Below are 19,684 nucleotides of genomic sequence, written 5' to 3'. Positions count from 1 at the left end.
GAAAGGAACCTAAGGTCACTGCAAGGTTCATTTCCAGAGTGACTTGGAGAACAGTGTTGCCATGGACAGAAAGAAGCTTCCACTGAAACAGAAAGAGAGCAAATACGTGCGTACAAGGACAATAGCAAGAAGCAAAAAGAGCACACATACAAAGAGGGTGGCAATCACAGAGCAGAACTGCTCAGTAAGCAAGAAAGCCATAGGAAAGTAGACTTCTAATCCTGATTCTACCACTGATTTACTGAGTTGCTTTGGAAGAGTCACTTAATTAACCTCCCCCCGATCCAATTCATCATTGTCTTCTTCAGATCAAGATAATGTATACAATTAACTAATGCTCATGGATTTAAAAAATGGGTTCTATTTATAGGTCACTGAGGGACTCTGTCTTGGGTCCTGTGTCCAGTTCTGAGTCCTACTCTGAGAGGTTGTCCCCCAGGTTCAGAGGGTAAGTCCCAGCACTAATGATATCCACTGCCTTGTGCTGGGCCCTCTTCTACTTAGACAAATGATTAACACATTATGATAAGGCTGTTATGCAGATATAATTACTAGTTTAGTAGTTTACTAGTTGAGTATCTGTATCTGCAGAATTTGTGTTTACTATTACTATGTGCAGAAAATGAGGCACAGATGGTTATGTAACACATACGTGGTCACAGAGCTGATGGTTGGCAGAACTAGGATTTGAACTTAGGTTGCCTGGGCCCAGAAGACAGGCTCTCAGTCTCTCACTAAGCTGCCTGAGAGACAGAAATTAATTCGAAACATGGGGGATTGTGTTCACCTTCCTTAGAGGCAGGGACTTAAGGTGTCTGACATGGGATTAGCAGGATTTTCATTTTGGAAGAGGAATGGGCTTATTCTCCACTCATCGAATAAAATAGGATCAGTGGATTTGGGGCACATGAAGGCAGATTTCAGAGGAGCCTTAGAATATTTTCCTAACCATGTAATCTAGAAACAAGATAATTATCTCAAAACTTTGGTGGTTAAGAGTTCTGCTATCTGCTGGGATGACCTCGAGAAATTACTTAACATCTTTGTGTCCTTTCTCAGGAATATGGTTAGTGGCAGGACCAATCTGAGCCTGGTTTGAGTTGATAATGAGGAGAACTTAAAGGACGGCTCACAGAAAAGAGTTCCATCAACATTAGCTCTTATCTTTGTTATCATCTCTCCACTATGCTGACCATGGCAGTAGACAATCATATGACAGCAATGATACAGGAAGAAAAAGATTCCTACTAAGTGTGGAAGGTAGTCAGTGAGTAAGATCTGTGAGTCCAGTAACTTCACAGTAAAATGCAGTACAATGCTACACAACACAATGTAACACACAGCAAAACCACATCTAGTATGGGATCAGAGCTCTATCAGTATAGCTGTTGACCCCATCATGGTCATAATCAAAATATGATAGGGTCACTGATACACTTATGAGAATCCCGAAAATCCAGGGAATAGCTTGCCCACACTGACTGGTTCTTAACCTCTCAGAACCCTTACTAATACCATTTATGACATAATAAGACACTACTTTAGATGTGATCTAGTTCCCAGCTACTGGGTCTCAGGCCAGACTGTCCCTGAGGCTAAATGTTAGCATCTATCCACGTCTTAAACATCTTTGAATCACCTGCAGCACCTAGTACTAGTTGGGTACATGGTAGGTTCTCAGTAAAAATAAGTTGATTGATGAGGTTAAAAATAAATATGAATTTCTGTCATCAGTTGGGGCAAATGACAGGGTAATAACTGGGTAATAACTAGTAATGCTGAATCAAAGGAAATATAATCATGTATTTGCTTCAATTCCTTTTCGGGTTTACAATTTCTGTTTTTATTTCATAAACACATATACACATGTCTTTATTGTAAGCTGCTTCAACCTCCTTTCAGGTATAAATAAACAAAATGCCAGACAGGCCAGTTCGTTGAAAGATGCTCTGGATTTTGCAGATTTAAGAGCCCTAGACTTATTATCTTTTGGAAAAGATATAATTTGTCTTTTCTTAGGCCAACCTGTGGCTGAAGAATAATTTATGAGTCAAAGTAGGTGAGAGTCACCAGTAAGAGGTGAGATGGTCTAAGAGTCAACCCCCAGGGGGTCTTCATTATGTTCTCAAGATGAGTTATTTGGCTGTAGATGTGGGGGCCAAACCATAACTTCTAACCTGAGATGCCAGTACAGTATTGCTAAGATTGCAGGCTCTTTACCTAGATTGTCTAAGTTCACATTCTGGCTCCCCCACTTACTATATAATCTTGGGACAGTTACTTAATGTTTCTGAGTCTTGGTTTTCTTGTCTGAAAAGGAGTGGATGCTCTAAATAATTCCTTTCTGGAGGTGTTTAAGTCTCAGAATCCTGCCTGGGATAGCATATGCTCTCGATAACATTGGTTGTTATCATTCCCTTAAGAGGTACTCTCTGTATAAATGTGTATTATGCTACTGGTACAATGTTACAGAGAAGGTGTTGGAGAAACTCAGACCCACCATGCATTTGACCAGTGCACACATCCTGTTTACCATTCTGGAGTCCGAGAGACATAGTCAGCTATTCAAAGGAAATAAAATATTTTAACTGCCCTTCTTCAGTTTCAGATTGATGAGCTCCAGGAAGTGTACATGTCATGACTGTTTTATAGAAGTTACCATTTTTCGTGGCGCCTGGGTGGCTCAGTGGGTTAAAGCCTCTGCCTTCGGCTCAGGTCATGATCCCAGGGTCCTGGGATCGAGCCCCACATCGGGCTCTCTGCTCTGCAGGGAGCCTGCTTCCTCCTCTCTCTCTTTCTCTGCCTGCCTCTCTGCCTACTTGTGATCTCTGTCTGTCAAATAAATAAATAAAATCTTTAAAAAAAAAAAAAAAAGAAGTTACCATTTTTCAACAAAGTTAACCAAAATTCATGGTCATGAGTTGACCATGACCTCACCAGGAATTCTCCTTTGCAAACAGTGAATAAACAAAGAAGATAATCTCATAGAGATTGAGAATCAAGAGGAAATGTTTTTTAAAAAAGAAATAATGAAATTAACCTTTTTCTCCCTGTTTCTTGTGAGGACTTACAGAACCAAGAATGTTAAACTTTAAGAGCTGTATCAAGACCTTATAGTGTTAATGTGTTTTCACCTTATTAAAGGTTTACACTAAGATTTTACTTCTCACATACTCAGACATATGCAAATGCTCACACATTTGTAATTATAAACAAGCTATAATACAGGCTTACATATATACACATCACTGAAAAAAAAAGCCTAATTCACACACCAAAGCACAGAAATGACAAAATATTGATAAGGATGATTCTAGGAACCCATAAACATCATGAGAAGTCAAAAGTCAAGTTCTTAAAACTTACCAACCTGTACTTGTTTAGAGATAAAATGTGCTCTTTCACAGACCAATTGTTTTCACAGAAAACTCATGTCATGGAAGAATTTCAATTGAAAAATGAAGTATAATATTTATCAGGCAACTGGATGCCTCCCATAAGATGCTTAGTATTTCAATATTAATTACAATAGAGGCATAAAAATATCCAGTGGGTTTAGGGGCACCTGGGTGGCTCCATGGGTTAAGCCTCTGCCTTTGGCTTGGGTCATGATCTCGGGGTCCTGGGACTGAGCCCCACATCAGGCTCTCTGTTTGGTGGGAAGCCTGCTTCTCTCTCTCTCTCTCTCTGCCTGCCTCTCTGCCTACTTGTGATCTCTGTCTGTCAAATAAATAAATAAAATCTTAAAAAAATATATCTAATAGGTTTGATCTAAATGTCTTTTAAATAGTCCCCCCTATCACCTTAAATACGGAGTCAGCTCCGGTTCCTACTCTCAGGAAGGGTGGAAGAAGGAGGCATGCATGCTTCTGGTCCCCAAGTGACATCCCAATCCTAGCCAGTTCTCTTTCATTTAAGTCTTAGGTTCTTACCGTTGACTATAAAAAGAAGTACGTGAAGAAGCACAGACGACTTTTAACACATTTAATACATGACTTCCCTGGTAAAAACAAAAACAAAAATGATGCCCATGTCTTAAAGGTAGAGAGTAAGTAGTAGCAGCTTCATTGTCAGAGTATAATTAGATTGGTATTTTCATTTACACTGCATAGCTTAAGTAGACATGATATTACTTCATTTGTACATTGCTTAATTTTTTACATGTTAATGGCACAAGATTGTATTCCTGTCCAGCCAATTCACCTGTTTTTTTTTTTTTCTCCACCCTAGACCTGCTTTGACCTCATAAGCAGCTCCAAGAGATTTCACTAAGAATATAGTATTTTCTTTATTAATTAAAGACTGGGGGACTCAGCCAATGATTTGTTTTTTTCCTTTGCCCACACATATTCACCCTCCTACTTCTCACTTCCCTTTTCACAGATTCAGAAAGCCTATGGCACTCCATCACAGGTGGTTTCCTAGGAGACTCACTCACAGCCAGAACCCCAAACTACACATTTCCATTTTCCTTCCCACCTCCTCTCCAATAAGCTTTAGCTAGTGAAACAAGGTGAAAAGACATCAGCATTTTTAAAAATTACTCTACAAATTACCGATTTCTTAGTCATTCATGGGGGGGGAAAATGCAATTGCAGACTATGGGTTTTTTCTAGACAAATCTCAATTTGGAATCATACCTAATACCCAAAGTATTGGATTTGTCATATGCTCAGGGATTTTCATGCTGCTCAGAGGCTAAAACGGAGGTTACCTAAATGCCTTGACTTCCCAGTCCTAAGCTCCATGGGTAGCTCTGGTAGTTTATTTGCTGATATACCCCTTGTGCCCAATGCAGGAGAATGAATATCAGACTGAAGGAACAGAACCTTCTGCAGTGAGTACAGCCCACCCCTCCTTCCACCCAGAGGGTGCATTTCTTGGAAATGCTGTAGGTTTAATTTTTGGAGGTGTTTAATTCATTTTTTTTCTCATATTTTTCTCTCCTTTGCTTTAGAAAGGCAGCAGACCCTTGTGACCCTCACTTAAGGAAGGTTTCCACCCCAGATCAAAGGCAGTAGCTGCTCACAGGACATTTCCTACCCCAGCTGTAGTTTCCTAAAACCAAGTTCATTGAAAATGTATTGACAGGATTCGCAGGGGGAGCTGAGAGGGAGCGGGACTTTAAGTAGTATGATGGGAAGGCTATGTCTCTCAATACACTAGAATTTGCCCTCAAATAAATAAATAAATAAATAATGAGGCTAAACCAGGATATATTCATGTACTCACATTAGAGAACTCTAAAGATAGGATCTGGCTAGCATCTTGGTTGCACTCACCAAGGGGCCACCTGAGGACAAATGTCTTCCTTCTAGACCCCCTTTGTTGAGCACCTGCATTTAAGAATGGAGAGAAGAGGGACTCCCCAAGCCTGGGACAGGGGTAGAGGTCAGGCGGTTCCATGTTCAATGAGTAGTAGAGATCTTTACCTCGCTCTCTGGCAGAGCCCCAGGAAGAGACACAATCCAAGGGGAAAATACTAGCAAGGGGCTCCTGGGAATGCTGGACCTTAGGCACTAAGGGTCTAGGCTATGGCAAAGAGTCCTGGGCCCCACACAAGGAAGGAAAGCAGAGCACTGCCTGACTTCCCCCATGCAGCTTGACAGTGAGTAGTCAGTGGTGTCATGGCGGAGGCATGGTGAGATCTTAACCCATTTTCCATGCACCATATGAGAAGAATAACAAGATTAAAATCTCCCACCCTTTCAGAGGGATGAAGACTTAGATTCAAATTAATTCCATTTAAGAAAATAGAGAAATAGACATTCTTGCACACTTGCGTTTATAGATAGACTATTATTCACCTGTGCTACATAGATACTAACTTTTGTATGTCTCCTGACAGAATTTTCTTTTCTAAGATTTTATTTATTTATTTCACAGAAGAGAGAGCATGCAAGCATGAGCTGGGGGTGTGTTGGGGGTAGGAGGAGCAGAGGGAGAAGGAGAAGCAGACTCTCCCCTACTTGTGGCTCAATCTCAGGACCCTGAGATCATGACCTGAACTGAAAGCAGACACTTAACTGACTGAACCACCCAGGTGCCCCCTGAAAGACTTTCCTGATGAAGCCAGAAAACAGCCAGAAAAAAATGGTATATACTACATATGACTGCTGATAACTCACTTTCTGCACTCATGACAGACATTATTAATTAAGCCATCATACTTTTCATTGTAAATTAAACGTATTTGTTGCACACACACATGCACACACACACACACTCAATGAAATTAAAATTACCTACACACACTCAGATAGAATCACAGGAACTTCAACATGGGGCTCCAGACAGCCACAGCAACCAATGAGAACCGATACAAAATAGGAATCCTATTTGCCTTTCCTTCCATAGGGTGAGGACATACCAGTGTGTAGAACGTAGTCATTCATAAAAGTCATTCCCAGTGTCAGTCATCTGAGAGGAGTGATGGGTCATTGGACAAGAAAACAGAACCCGGGAGTATGCCTTCATCAGTATGTTCTGATTTTTCTCTTCTCCCCCGAGCTCTGTGTCAAAGGGAAGTACAATCCCAGGCTTGTTGTCTGCTGGCTTGCTCAATGGGAAGTGGTGAGAGAAGAATGGAGGAAGACCCTTTTTCTCTACTTCCTGTAGTATTGTCTCCCATTTGAGCTGTCTCTTCCTCCATGAGCTGGGCCCTTACCAGGAAGCCCCTGCTGTCATGCTGAGTCCTAACAGATGGCTCAGGCTGGTACTTTCTTTTAACCTCCCCTCCTCCCTGTGTCCCTATAGCCTTCTGGGGGTGGGGGGGGTAGTGGCTTCCTGCTGTCACTTTTCCATCCTCTGCTGGGCTTCGTAGCTCTCCCAGCACCTGGGTAACCAATTCCCTGTCTGAAATGATCTGTGTTTGAAATTCTTGACTGGAGCCTGACTGAAACAGGAAATGACCCCAGACAGGCTGAACAGGCACGTTCTCTCTTGACTTCAAGTTCTAGGATGTGAATTTTGAGAGCTTCTAACAGCTTTGTAGGAACTGCAGGGTATGAAGAAGGAGGACCTCGGACAAAGAAAGGGGCCAGCAGTAGACTACAGAAGGACAGGAAGCTGGAGATGGAGAAATTACCCCTCCTGATAGAGATTACCATTGTAAATCTGTCTGCTTCCCTTTGATATCATTGAGACTTTAGAAAGTCATATGGGAATATTCCTGCTGGGTCTCAGCTGTACTGAGAGGTTTGATTTCACTTCAGAAATGTGTGGACCCCTTTTAAGCACAACCTACTCCCAGGCTTCCGATGTTGGCCTAACTTGTTTTTATTATAATTTTAGTTATTTAAATGTGTACCACCAGAAGAAAATCTATTTATGATTACATTCTTACATAACTCTAAAATCAAATTTGTAAATTAAATATATACATATATATAAAAATCAACAAAATCCAAATGAACACAACTGATTTAATCTGATGACATATATATATAAAATCTTATTTTTTAATTTTAATTTTATATTTTAAATTCTAACTTTTTAAATTTTAATTTTGCTTTTTTAATTTTATATATATATGTATATACATATGTATATATAAAATTTTATTTTTTTTAGTGAAACTAAATTGCTTGAATAAGTTTCTGACTCCCACTGAGCAGGTTCTTAGAGTGTGGCATGCCTATATTCCCACATACCGGATAAGGAGTCCATTCTCCTAGCATTTTCTTGCTGCTCAAACCTCTGCACAACCTTTAATACTACAAGGTGATGCCCTTGACCTACATTTGACAGAACCACATCATTTATTACTAAGTAAATCTTCGCTCTTTCCTCATTAGCCTGAAAGGAACATGGTGGACCGCTCAACCACGTGCCAGTGTCCAGCCACGGGATCATCATCAGATGGCGCATACTCTCCTACTCTTTGTGTATTGAAGATTATTATGTTAAAACACAAAATGAAAATGCTTATGGAGGTCCCCTGAGACATGGGAATAGTTCTAGAAAATAGGAATATTGCCCCTGAGGCCAGTCTAGTAGTGGTGGCAGTAATAATGAACAATCCCCAAGGAAGATGGACCTCAAGGAAAGGGAAGGGAAGCTCAAAGGATTAGCTCCTGTACCTTTCCTCATGGACACTGTCCTTCCTTTGACAGCCTTACAGGACGAGAGCTTGGTTCTACTAACAGTCCTTACAGTTTTATGAAGTTTGCATAAGGACAATAAAATCAAGTGACTCTGACCAGGCCATATTGATGGATGTCATATATTAATTAATTAATACATTAATTAGTGACATATATCAATGCCATACAGATAATACAATGAGCATCAGGGAAGAAGCTGAGATACTGGAATGAAACTGAAAGTACATGTTTAAGTGGAATGATAGTGAATAGAAGTTTTGGAGGGAAGTAATAAAATTCTCTCTTACTCTCATGGACACAATGTAGCAATGTTCTGTATGTAGGCAGGAACATTTACACTGCCTATTTTCTGGCGTCCTTAATTGTCCACAGATACAGTGGAGACTGTATACTGCATACCACAGAACACAGTGGAGACAGAGGTGTAGCATAGGGAAATAAAACATGTTTTAATAGTCACTGTCCTTGGGGAGCAATTTAGTCACTGTTAGGATGCTCATACCTCACAGTCCAGCAATTCCCCTTCCAGGTGTAGATGCTAGGGAAAAGTGTAAGAGGAGACATGTATAAGAACGGACATGGCAAAATTGTTTGTAATGATTGAAAAGACAGAGAGAGAGGTTTACCCACAAGAGGACAGATATATGACTGATGGTATATTCATGCACCGTTATGCTCAAGCAATTCATAAAGGAGGGAAAATGAATGAACTACAACTGTGCACTTCCATGCTCTTGACCCCCCCCCCCAACAAACATACACACACACAAACTACTGAGTGGAAAGAACACGTTGCAGAAGATTCATACACTTGGAATGTATATACTTAGGCACAAAATATTTGTAATAAAAATATGAATAATGATATGTTATGATAAATACCAAATTCAGGATAGATATTACCTCTGGGAGGGGAGTGGGGGTGCAACTGGAGAAGGTACACAGGGACTTCAACTCTATCAGCAGTTTTATTTTCTTAAGCTAACTGATACATATATAGGTCTATACTCTTTATGTGTTTTTTGTGTACCTGAAATAAGCCATGATAAAGAAAACATTTTAACAAATCAGTCATCTTACATAAAACTCAACTCTGCTTGAAAAACACTTTAATGGAAATGTTTGAAGCTTCTATAGATGCCCAGACATGCATGGAACAGAGCTTGCCTGGGACAGAGCTTGTAAACCTGAGTACAAGCCTTGTCTGATGAGCTCATTGGGTTTTTCCATCAAAAAAGGCTTATTTACTCTCTTCTTATTCTATCAAGACTCTCTACATGAAAATATTAGTCTGTAAAGTAAAAGGAACTTTGCAGCAATCTGGATAAGTGCTTTTCTTAAAGCAAAAGCATTTTTCTTAAAGTAGTTGGTTTTACTGTTCATGGTGGTTCATTTACTTGATAGAGAAAAAGCTCCTAGGGGCAGAGGAAAGGAAGGCATATATTTCCACTGACAAAACTTGTCACCCTTTGGGAGTCCTGGGGTTCAGGCCGGAAAGTTATAACAAAAGTATAAACTGAATCTAAAACCAAGTTGAAAAAGACTCACCTGTGCTTCCTTTTTTTTTTTTTTTTTTTTTTAATTTGTCAGAGAGAGAGCGAGCGACTGAGCACAGGCAGACAGAGAGGCGGGCAGAGTCAGAGGGAGAAGCAGGCTCCCTGCCGAGCAGGGGGCCCGATGTGGGACTCGATCCCAGGACGCCGGGATCATGACCTGAACCGAAGGCAGCTGCTTAACCAACTGAGCCATCCAGGCGTCCCTCACCTGTGCTTCTTAAAAGAGGTGCCATATATTAGACTAATCTCGTAAGAGGGCATTCAGCAATTGTTCCAACACAACTGGGACATGGATCTTACATAGAGCCTTTGAGACTTTGCCAAGTCTCCTTGTCTATCTCTGCTCCCAAGTGGGGCCTAAAACCTACTGTCATTTGGCTCATCCTTCATTCTTCTTCCTGAGGAACTTTGTCATCTTTATATCATAATCAGAATACCAAAACCCACAAGATAGGTTTGGGAGACATCTGGATTAGTGAAAAGACTGAGTGTGGGATTTGTGGCCAAATAAGGGTTCAGATCCTGGCTCCCTCCCCTTATTGGAGGTAGAACTTTCTTGGGAAAGTTACCTGGCTTTTTTGAGCCTCAGTTTTCTCAGCTTTAAAATGGGGATGAAGACACCTAACTCATGCATGAATAACAGGGGCTAGAACTCAGCAGATGACATCATTGTCCCCTTCATTCTGGAGCCCAGTCAACACCAGCACACAGCACACAGCTCCTGCTACAGGTGAGCCCTGCTGTTCTGCCTCACATGAAGGCCACCTGATCCTATGCAATTGGCATGTACACATCTGTAGGTGAATATTAGCCTTCTATGGTACAGCACACACAGGACATAAGGCAGATATTTCATGAATGAAATGTTAACTCTGCATTTAGCTAAACTTCCCATCTATTTGGGACAAGCCTAAGGGCTTAATCCTTGGATGATGGTTTTGTCTGCTCAACAGCCATCTGTTGAACATCATATGAATGACCAGGTGTAGCAGGTGTAATGTGTTTACTGGAGGTAATGGATGTGGCAGTGGAGACATGGAAAAAAGAGACATTAATAAGTCTGCCCCTCAAATCAGGGGAGGCCTCATGGAAGAAGTGATATTTGAGTCAACTCTAGGGACTATGGAATTTCCAGGTAGACAAAGAGGAGAGCAGAATCTAGGCACGAGATTTGCCAAGTCAAAGTCATGGGCCGTGGTAAAGCATCAGTAATGCTAGAGCATAAGATCCCAGAAGGCAGTGGTAGCAGCAGAGACTTGATCAGTAGGCAGGTACTGATCACAAAGGACCTGAGTGTCACACTAAGGCTAGAATTTTCTCCCAAAGGCAATGGGGGCAGCTAAAGAATTTTGAAAAGAAAAATTACATGACTGGATTTGTGGTTTAGAACAGAGGCTCCATCAGTAATGAACTGATGGATGAGAGGGGGTGAATCATGGAGCCAAAAGCCCAGCTAGGAGACTATGGGAAGAATCCAGTCAGAAGATGGCCACTTGCACCAGCTCTATGACCATGTGGAAGAAAAGGAAGGGAAAGACAAGACATAGTGGAGAAATGAAATAACAGGACATGGAAACTGATGAGATATGAAGAGCAGGGCGTGAGGAGAGGGGTATAAAGACCCAAGTGTCTGCCATGGGCCGGGATAGAGAGGTCTGTCAGCCCATGAGATAAGGGACATAGAGAGAGGAGCAGCTTCAGGGGCATAACAATAAGTGCATGCTTCTATTAACTCAAATATGTCTCTGGGATATAGCCAGGGGCTGATGAAAAAACAACAAATTCAAGCAATGACTTTGGTGTGTAGCTATAAAACCTGAGCATGGTGTAGACTGGGGACAGATTTTCTGGAGGCCTTACATAACAGCGGTCAGCAAGTCCAAGAACTTGGACCCAATTATCTGGGGAGACTGCAGGGAAATGCTCCCTCAGCTGACGATACCCTTATATCAGAGTGCCTTGGTATCTGCAGCAACTAGCTTAGAAAATCCGCACAGGCATGCAATTAAACAAAAGAGAAATATCTGAAACAACACATGGACTGGAAGAGAGAGAGAGATTGAGAGAAACTCAAGATCGGTGTTAAATTGACTGGGAAGAAAGTATGGAAAACCACCAAGTGAACTGCTTAGAACTTCTCCGGTCCCCTGTGTCCACATTTGCCCTCTGACCTGACCCTGTGTCCCTCCCGCACAATGGGAGCACTGAGCTAATTCATTCTTTGTGTGTGATCATCAGCTTTCTCTACAGAGGTCAAAGCGCTCTGGGCATTCATCCGACCAAATATGCTTGTACCAGAGGTCCCGGGCTGTGCCAAAATCCCGACGACAAAATAGCACTGCGGGGAGACTATACGGTCAAAATAGGATATTAGGAGAGCAATTGCAATTTACCAGTATTAGACAAATCCCAGTTTTATGGGTTCTTTGGTTGTACCAATAAATCAGGTAGAGCCAGCCTGTTTAACACAATAGCCAACTAACCGTGTGTGTCTACTGAGCACTTGAAATGTGGCCAGTCTGGATTGAGATGTGCTATAAAATGCACACCAGACTTTGAAGACAATATGGAAAAAAAAGATGTAAAATATCTCATTCACAATTTTTATATTGATTATATGGGGAGATGATAATGATGGATATATTTGGCTAAATAAAAAATATTATTAAAACTACTTACACCTGTGTCTTTTAATTTTTTTTAATGTGGCTACTAGGAAATATAAAATTATACCTGTGGCTCCCATTGTGGTTTAAATTATATTTCTACTGGCCAGCACTGGGTTAAATGTTGTTTGTTTGTTTTTTTAAAGATTTTATTTATTTATTTGACAGACAGAGATCACAAGTAGGCAGAGAGGCAGGCAGAGAGAGAGAGGGAGAAGCAGGCTTCCTGCTGAGCAGAGAGCCTGATGTGGGGCTCGATTCCAGGACCCTGGAATCATGACCCAAGTTGAAGGCAGAGGCTTTAACCCACTGAGCCACCCAGGTGCCCCTGGGTTAAAGGTTTTAAGTATCCTTCACTCCTCAGCGTATACTAGGCATATCCTTGGGCACATACTATGCTCCATTGTCTTATTTATCCCCAAAATGAAAACAAAGTAACTTAGAGTAAGTGTTAATATTTTTCCTATCTACCCATGGTAGACATATCCAAGAGCTCTGCCCCAGAGGAAACCATGATTTACTCCAGCTACAAAATGAAGACTTGCTTTATAGCTTGTAGGGTAATATCTAAATCCTGCTCTGTTTCTATCATATACACTGGCACTGGAATCAACTTCGAAGCATCAATGTTGGAAGTGAATGACACCCCCCCTACACACACATAGGCAGGCACACTAAATATGAATCTTTCACCAAGAATCTGTGAAGACTGAAGAATAGTAGAAAGTACATGTATGTACTTAGGGTTATTCTAGTTCTCAAAGCTAATTGTTGAAGTAAAGACTTTGGTCTTTATATATTTCATAGTTTCCTATACTGTTTTCTAACCTGGTTTCCCTGGTGTTAAATACAGTGTTTTACTTTGAAATCTTAGGAGAAATGACTACATTTAGGTTTCCTCATTTAGGAAATATGTCCAAGTTCATGCTCTTTGTGTAAAATAAAGGAAACCTTTTAAGACTAAATAGGATCCTCCTTCAGGCATTTTTTCCCTTTGAAGACACTCAGTTATTACCATTAATGTAATTCCCTTTGAATACCAATGTGAAGTTAATTTACCCAATTGCTATCATCTTTTTGTATTAAAAGCATCACATTTAGTGAAAAAGAATGTGGCCTTTGGAAAAATCATTTTCTCCTGCTTGTAGCTCCTGGAGTGTGCACTCTGACTCATTTTCAAGGAAAAGCGATTGGGTTGCTTTGTTTTGTTTGTGGACCCTTCAACATTTCTCCTTTTGTTTGTACAACATTGACAGACGTAAATGTTTATTGCCTGACACTCGATATGAACATGTAATGAGTCCTCCCTGGATGAATAAGTAAATGAGATAGAAGAATGGCTGGACTACTCTGCGGCTCAGAGTTCTCTTCCTCCCCCGCTTGGGATGTAGCACACAGATCTGACCAGAACATGAATAGAATTGCCACAAATTAATCAACTCCCCAATTTTGTATATACCAGAAATCATCAAAAATCCTTATGTCACGCCTTCCCCCTCCGTCAGTTATGTTATGCTCTACCCACCACACTCCTATTCCAGTTTAATTATATAGTGTGAGGTCAGTGGCTTAGGGATTTTCATCTGCCTTCTTCTCACCAACTGGGTATCTCCCCCTGCAAGTGCAGCGTGGACTCCCAACCCCTGGAAGCGGGCCACTCGGGGCCCTGACTGACAAAGCCAGTGGCCTGCATATCCTCATTCCACAGGGCTGTCCAGACGGCTTCATAAAATCTTCTGGGCCAACAGGAGTTTTGTTGGCACATGACAGAAAGGCCTTTAAATCAACCATGGCTTTGAAAGGCCAACATTTACCAGGCTGACACTTGTGGTCTGTTCTGGACTCTTTTATCTGCCTTCTGGGGTGTGGAATATGGCTTGCATCCTGCCTTTGCCTAGGCCTAGTCTTAGAAGGCCAAACCTTCATTGTTGGGAAATGTAAGAGCTGTTCAATCTGGAACATCCAACCCTAGAAGGAGCCTCCTGTGCTGCTGCCTGTCCCCAGTCCTCCCTGGTGGACTGTAGCTATTGTAGTGAAGATCACGTGAGATGATGTAGGTTCAACTTCGCAAGATCCAAAGCATAAAAGAGAGATTGTTCTTTTACTAAGATGTCAGTTAAGAAATGACAAAACCAAAGACTAAAGGAGGAAGGTGATTTTCTTAAGGTTCTGGAGAGGAACCCTTCGGCTTAAGCTGCGTCTACAGTCCTTTCCTCTAAACAATCTACCTGCCATAATTACTTCTCATGAAAGGCTTTATTCTAATGAGAGGGGATTCGTGCTCTAGAAACAACTGTTTTATTCTGGGCTCTCTGAGCCGCACCTTGACAGGCAAGGACCCCACTTCACAGGGATCTTGCAGTGGGAGGAACGCTCTTTCCGTGTCTCAGCAGCAGCATCTTGAAAATACATTGCCTGCCTTCCCTACTTTTACTCATGATATCAACTCATTCCAAACATTGTCATGAAACTTGTATTTCTTCATATATTCATTTATATACTTCCTCATACATTCATACTCGTACTAGTTAGCATTTGTTATGATGTGCCAAGACCTTGTGGGCATTAAAGTATTTACTTCTAACAGCAACCTTTGATATAGATCCTATTTTTTAAAAGCATTTTTATTTATTTACTTTAGATAGCATGAGAGAGACTGTGAGAGAGAGAGAGCAAGCAGTGGGAGGGGCAGAGGGAGAGAATCTCCAGCAGATTCCCTGCTGAGCGCAAAGCCCTCACAGAGGGCTCAATCCCACCACCCTGAGACCATGACCTGGGTTGAAATCAAGAGTTGGATGCTTCACCAACTGAGCCACCCAGGTGCCCCTATAGGTCCTATTGTTGTATGCATTTACAAATGAGGAAACTGAGATTCAGGAAACACCCCAGGAAGGGGCAGAGCTAAGGTGTGAGTCTGTAGTCTCATTAGGACAGGCTATGATGCCTCGCACATCTCCTTTTCCACATTAACACAAAAAATTATCCTACACTCCTCACCTTCCTTTGAACAGTTCACATTTGCCTTGAAAGGGGTTGTTTGAAAATGAATAAACTCATTTCCTATTTGCACACAACTGAGTTCAGTGGTTCAATAAATGCATTACAGGAGCTCTTTGTATAGGAATTTGATGCATGCCTCATAAACAAACCTATTTCTGGTTTTATTGGCTTTATGGTAAAAATTCATGGCACCATAAAAACATGGGATGTCTTAAAGGCTTCTGGCTTCACAAGGAGGATCAACTTTACATGTCTCAGAGGCCTTTAGATTAGAAACCATACCAACCTTTCTCAGGAAAACATTTTGATGTCAAGAAACAGCGCCTTGAATTGAATCTAAACCTGTCACGCTTTAGCTTCTGCAGGTTTCCTCTTATTTAAGCCTCCGTGAAGATAAAGGATAGCCTGTCATTAGCTGGTGAATAATCTTCTGGATATTTCATGTGTTTGACAGTAATTGTGAAGCCCTCCTTAGTCTTCCTTGCTCAGGCTTACCATTCTTTCGTCCCTAATGATTCCTGGTTCACAGAGCTGTTTAAAAGGGATAGTTCAATATTTTATCAGAATCCCTGTATCAAGAAGGTGGAACACAATGGATCATTTCAGCCACTATGCTCCATGGAGTCCTGGCAAAGTTTCAAGCCGATTTAGCATAATTCTAAGTAACTGTAAGGGTTTCATGTACTGTATGATTATTGGTCTAACGAGCCAGAGAACCTTTGATTGTACTCTTTTGATTCTTTCTTTTGCTATCTGCATTATCTGTAATTTTAGGATTTTTCCATCTAACATCTATATCTAATGCGCTCCCTGAATTGCAGTGTGGTGAAGAAGGATGATTCTTGGACTCACCGGAGCTATGTGTGGCACTTACTGTAGCTATGCAAGAGCTGGACTCACAGGACACAATTCAAATGCTCATTCTTGATTCTCTCAGCTTCCAGTTCCCTGTAAATGTCCCTTTCATAAATGGATGATCCTTTCAGAACACTTCCCTTAGAAAACAACTTTATGCACACAGATCTGAAATCATTCCTTCCAGAAAGTAACTGAAGTGCAATAAAGGAAGACACAATGACTTTGTGGTAGCAATAAGGGAAGTCTGGATAGATACCAAGCATCTTCTCTGGGAAGTTAGCTAATTGTAAATGGACTGTAATTGTAAATGGATGTAAACAGGTATTAAAGACAACATAGGGCACCAAGGTGGCTCAGTCGGTTAAGCATCTGTCTTCAGCTCAGGTCCTAAGATCGAGCCCTGGATCAGGCTCTCTGCTCAGTGGGGAATCTGCTTCTCTCTCTCCCTCTCCCTCTGTGTGTGCTTTCTCTCTCTAGCTCTCTCTCAAATAACAAAAATTTTTAAAAAGACAATAATATCACAGCACACTAACTAAAAAGTCCAGCTAGTCCACAAAATAGTCACCAAATTGCCAAGTTAAACTTTGTAGAAGTTTAAACTCCAGTCTTTCTAGGGAGGTTAATTTAGGTCCACTCTCCACTTACTGTGCAAGCATTTGATAAACAGACAAACAAACATCTATAACCTTGGTTGGATGCAAAGAAGGACCTCCAGTTCCTCAAAAAATTTAAAAATAGAACTACCATAAGACCCAGAGATTCCACTTCTGGGTATTTATCTGAAGGAAATGAAATCAGTACCTGAAAAAGATACCTGTGCCCCCATCTTCACTGCAGCATTATTTATAATAGCCAAGACAAGAGAAAAGCATCTGTGGACAGATGAATGGATAAAGAAATTATGTGCATATACAATGGAATATTATTCAACCATAAAGAAGAAGACTCCAGCATTTGCGACAACATGGATGGACTCACCCTGAGGACATTACGCTAAGTGAAAGAAGTCAGACGGAGAAAGACAAACATGATGGGATCCCTCTTACATGCAGAATCTACCAAATAAAAAGCAGACAACAAAACCAAACTCACAATAAAAGAGATCAGATCTGAGTTTGCCAGAGGGTGGGGGGGGGGGGGAAATTGGAGGAAGGTGGTCCAAAGGTGCAAATTTCCAGTTATAAGAACAGTAAGTCCTGAGGATGGAATGTACAGCACGCGACTATCGCTAACCATGCTGTATGGTATACTTGGAAGTTCCTGAGAGAGGAAATCCTAGAAGTACTCATCATAAGGAAAGAGATTTTTGGTATTTTTTGGTAACTACAGGCAGAGATGGATGTTAAACAAACTTCTGTGGCTTTGTATACCTTAGCCTTATACGGTGCCATATGTCATTTTATCTCAATAAAACTGAAGGAGAAAAAGATGGATGTCCAACAAGCCACCTTACCCCTCCTTCTCCTCTCTCCCTTCCTCTTCTCTTTTCTCTCCTCCTTCCTTCTTCATCCTCTTTTGACGCCATGGCGGGCCCAGAACACACTCCCTGCAGAGTGCAGACTTGTCTTGAGTACACATGGCCCTAGCCAGGCGCTCACTGCAAACTCCACAGCAGGCACTGGCAAGCAGGAATCACAAGAAGCCGAAGATGAGGGGGGATGTTTTTTCCCAGCCTCCTTCACTGGAGGGAATGCACCGAGAATTAAAGAGAATCACGGAGGTTGGTGGATTAAAAATCGAATCAGAAAAGGACACATTTTAAAAAGTACACAAAGATGAACAGTTATAAAAATTCTTTCCTTTGCCCTCATAGGAGAAACGACTCAATCAGCGTCTCTCTTTTTTCCCTTTTTCTTCCCCCCTGCCTCTGCAAACATCATTTGTTATGGTTAGAATCCTGAGGTCCGTGTCATGGCCTGCCAGGAGGCCAGCCAGAAGTATATCCATCAGCCTGGAGACTCTCTAGATTGCATTATATAGAAAAGAAAGAATAAGTAGTGTGCCCAAGTGAATCCAGCCGAGAGCCAAAAGCTGTGCTAAGCCCGTGTATCACTGACAACACACTGCCTGTGACATGGGGAGGCCAGCTGCCGCCCTGTCTGTTTCTAGGTACGTCAAGTGTGGCCACCACCCAGGAGACAGTGTGTGCTCAGGTGCCCCCTTTGCAACTGCCTTCATTTTCACACTCCTGGACATTTTGCCCACCCTGTTTTGCCACTTCCAGTTAATCTCATGCATATTTATGTGCCAATTATGCAAATCCCCAGATAAAAATGCATTAAGCACCCATGATTTAGACTGGTTAAGTCTATTACATGGCATAATGAAATTACTGCATGATGTCCAATTTACCTCAACACTTGTTTTAAACTGTCAGTAAGTTATTAAGTAACCATAACACACCAAAATTTAGCTCTAGGAGGCTTTCTTTGTCCAGCTCTCATGATACCATGAAATCAGAAACTTCAAGCTGAATCCTTACTAAAGGAGGAGAATATTCTAGAATAGGCTTAATGAGGCATAATGTGGGATAAAGTTTAAAAATGACAACACATTATCACTGATATAAGTCTTTGGGTAAATTTTCAAAAATCACTGGGCAATTTCAACAACACAGGACATAGCAATTTAGGAACTAAAGCTGAGTCTTACCAATGGGATCTCATTTCATAGTCAAGTCCCGTTCCCTGAGTAGGCAACTGTATGTTGCCAAATTCAAGTGTAATTTGAATCTTCATTATGGATATATAAATTTCCAGCATCAGAAATAAAGAAATGAAAGAAGAATCCACAGGAGCAACTTAACACACACACACACACACCTTGAAATCTAAAAATTAAAGGGTTTAAATAAGAATCAGTTCCTATATGAGATTTTTATGTTTGAACTTTGGTGGGACCCAAACCCCCATAGTTTCAACATTCACTAGACAACTAGATGGTTAAGGAACAAACTGTGCTGTGAATTAAATGATAAATATAATATATGAGTAGTCTGACCCCCTGACATCTACTTCTCCCCTACTACAGCATGCCATTTTAAGCGGCCCACCATGGGACTTACTCAGCATTTGGGTCCTGATTCATTTGCATAGGAAACTCCCCTCCAAGTCTATGAGAGTTGTACTCCTGTAAGGTTATGAGCTCAGATCCATTGATCTGATGGAAGCAGAGTGTGCATGGTACAAGGATAGAGGGTCTGAGGCAGTAATTTCAAAAACTAGTCAAATAAACAGATTATAATAACATCCCCGAAGGTATTCATATACTATCATATACTATCCTGTTAATAAAGGGTGCCATTTGCCATTTTCTTTGCAGTAGTACAAGATATTATGAACTGGTACCTGCTGTTTCCACAGCCCCTTGGATTGAGATATGCAGCCTGCAACCATCAGGACTTCATCTACATACTCAGTGAGAGCAAACAGGTCACAGATGGGATCTCACAGAAGATCAGACAGATGGACAGACAGCCAAAGGGCTGGAATTAGACTCT

This window comes from Enhydra lutris, unplaced genomic scaffold, assembly GCF_002288905.1.
Source record: "Enhydra lutris kenyoni isolate GAN:26980312 unplaced genomic scaffold, ASM228890v2 scaffoldscaffold42, whole genome shotgun sequence".
Taxonomy (NCBI): Eukaryota; Metazoa; Chordata; class Mammalia; order Carnivora; family Mustelidae; genus Enhydra; species Enhydra lutris.
Note: the sequence above shows the minus strand (reverse complement) of the source record.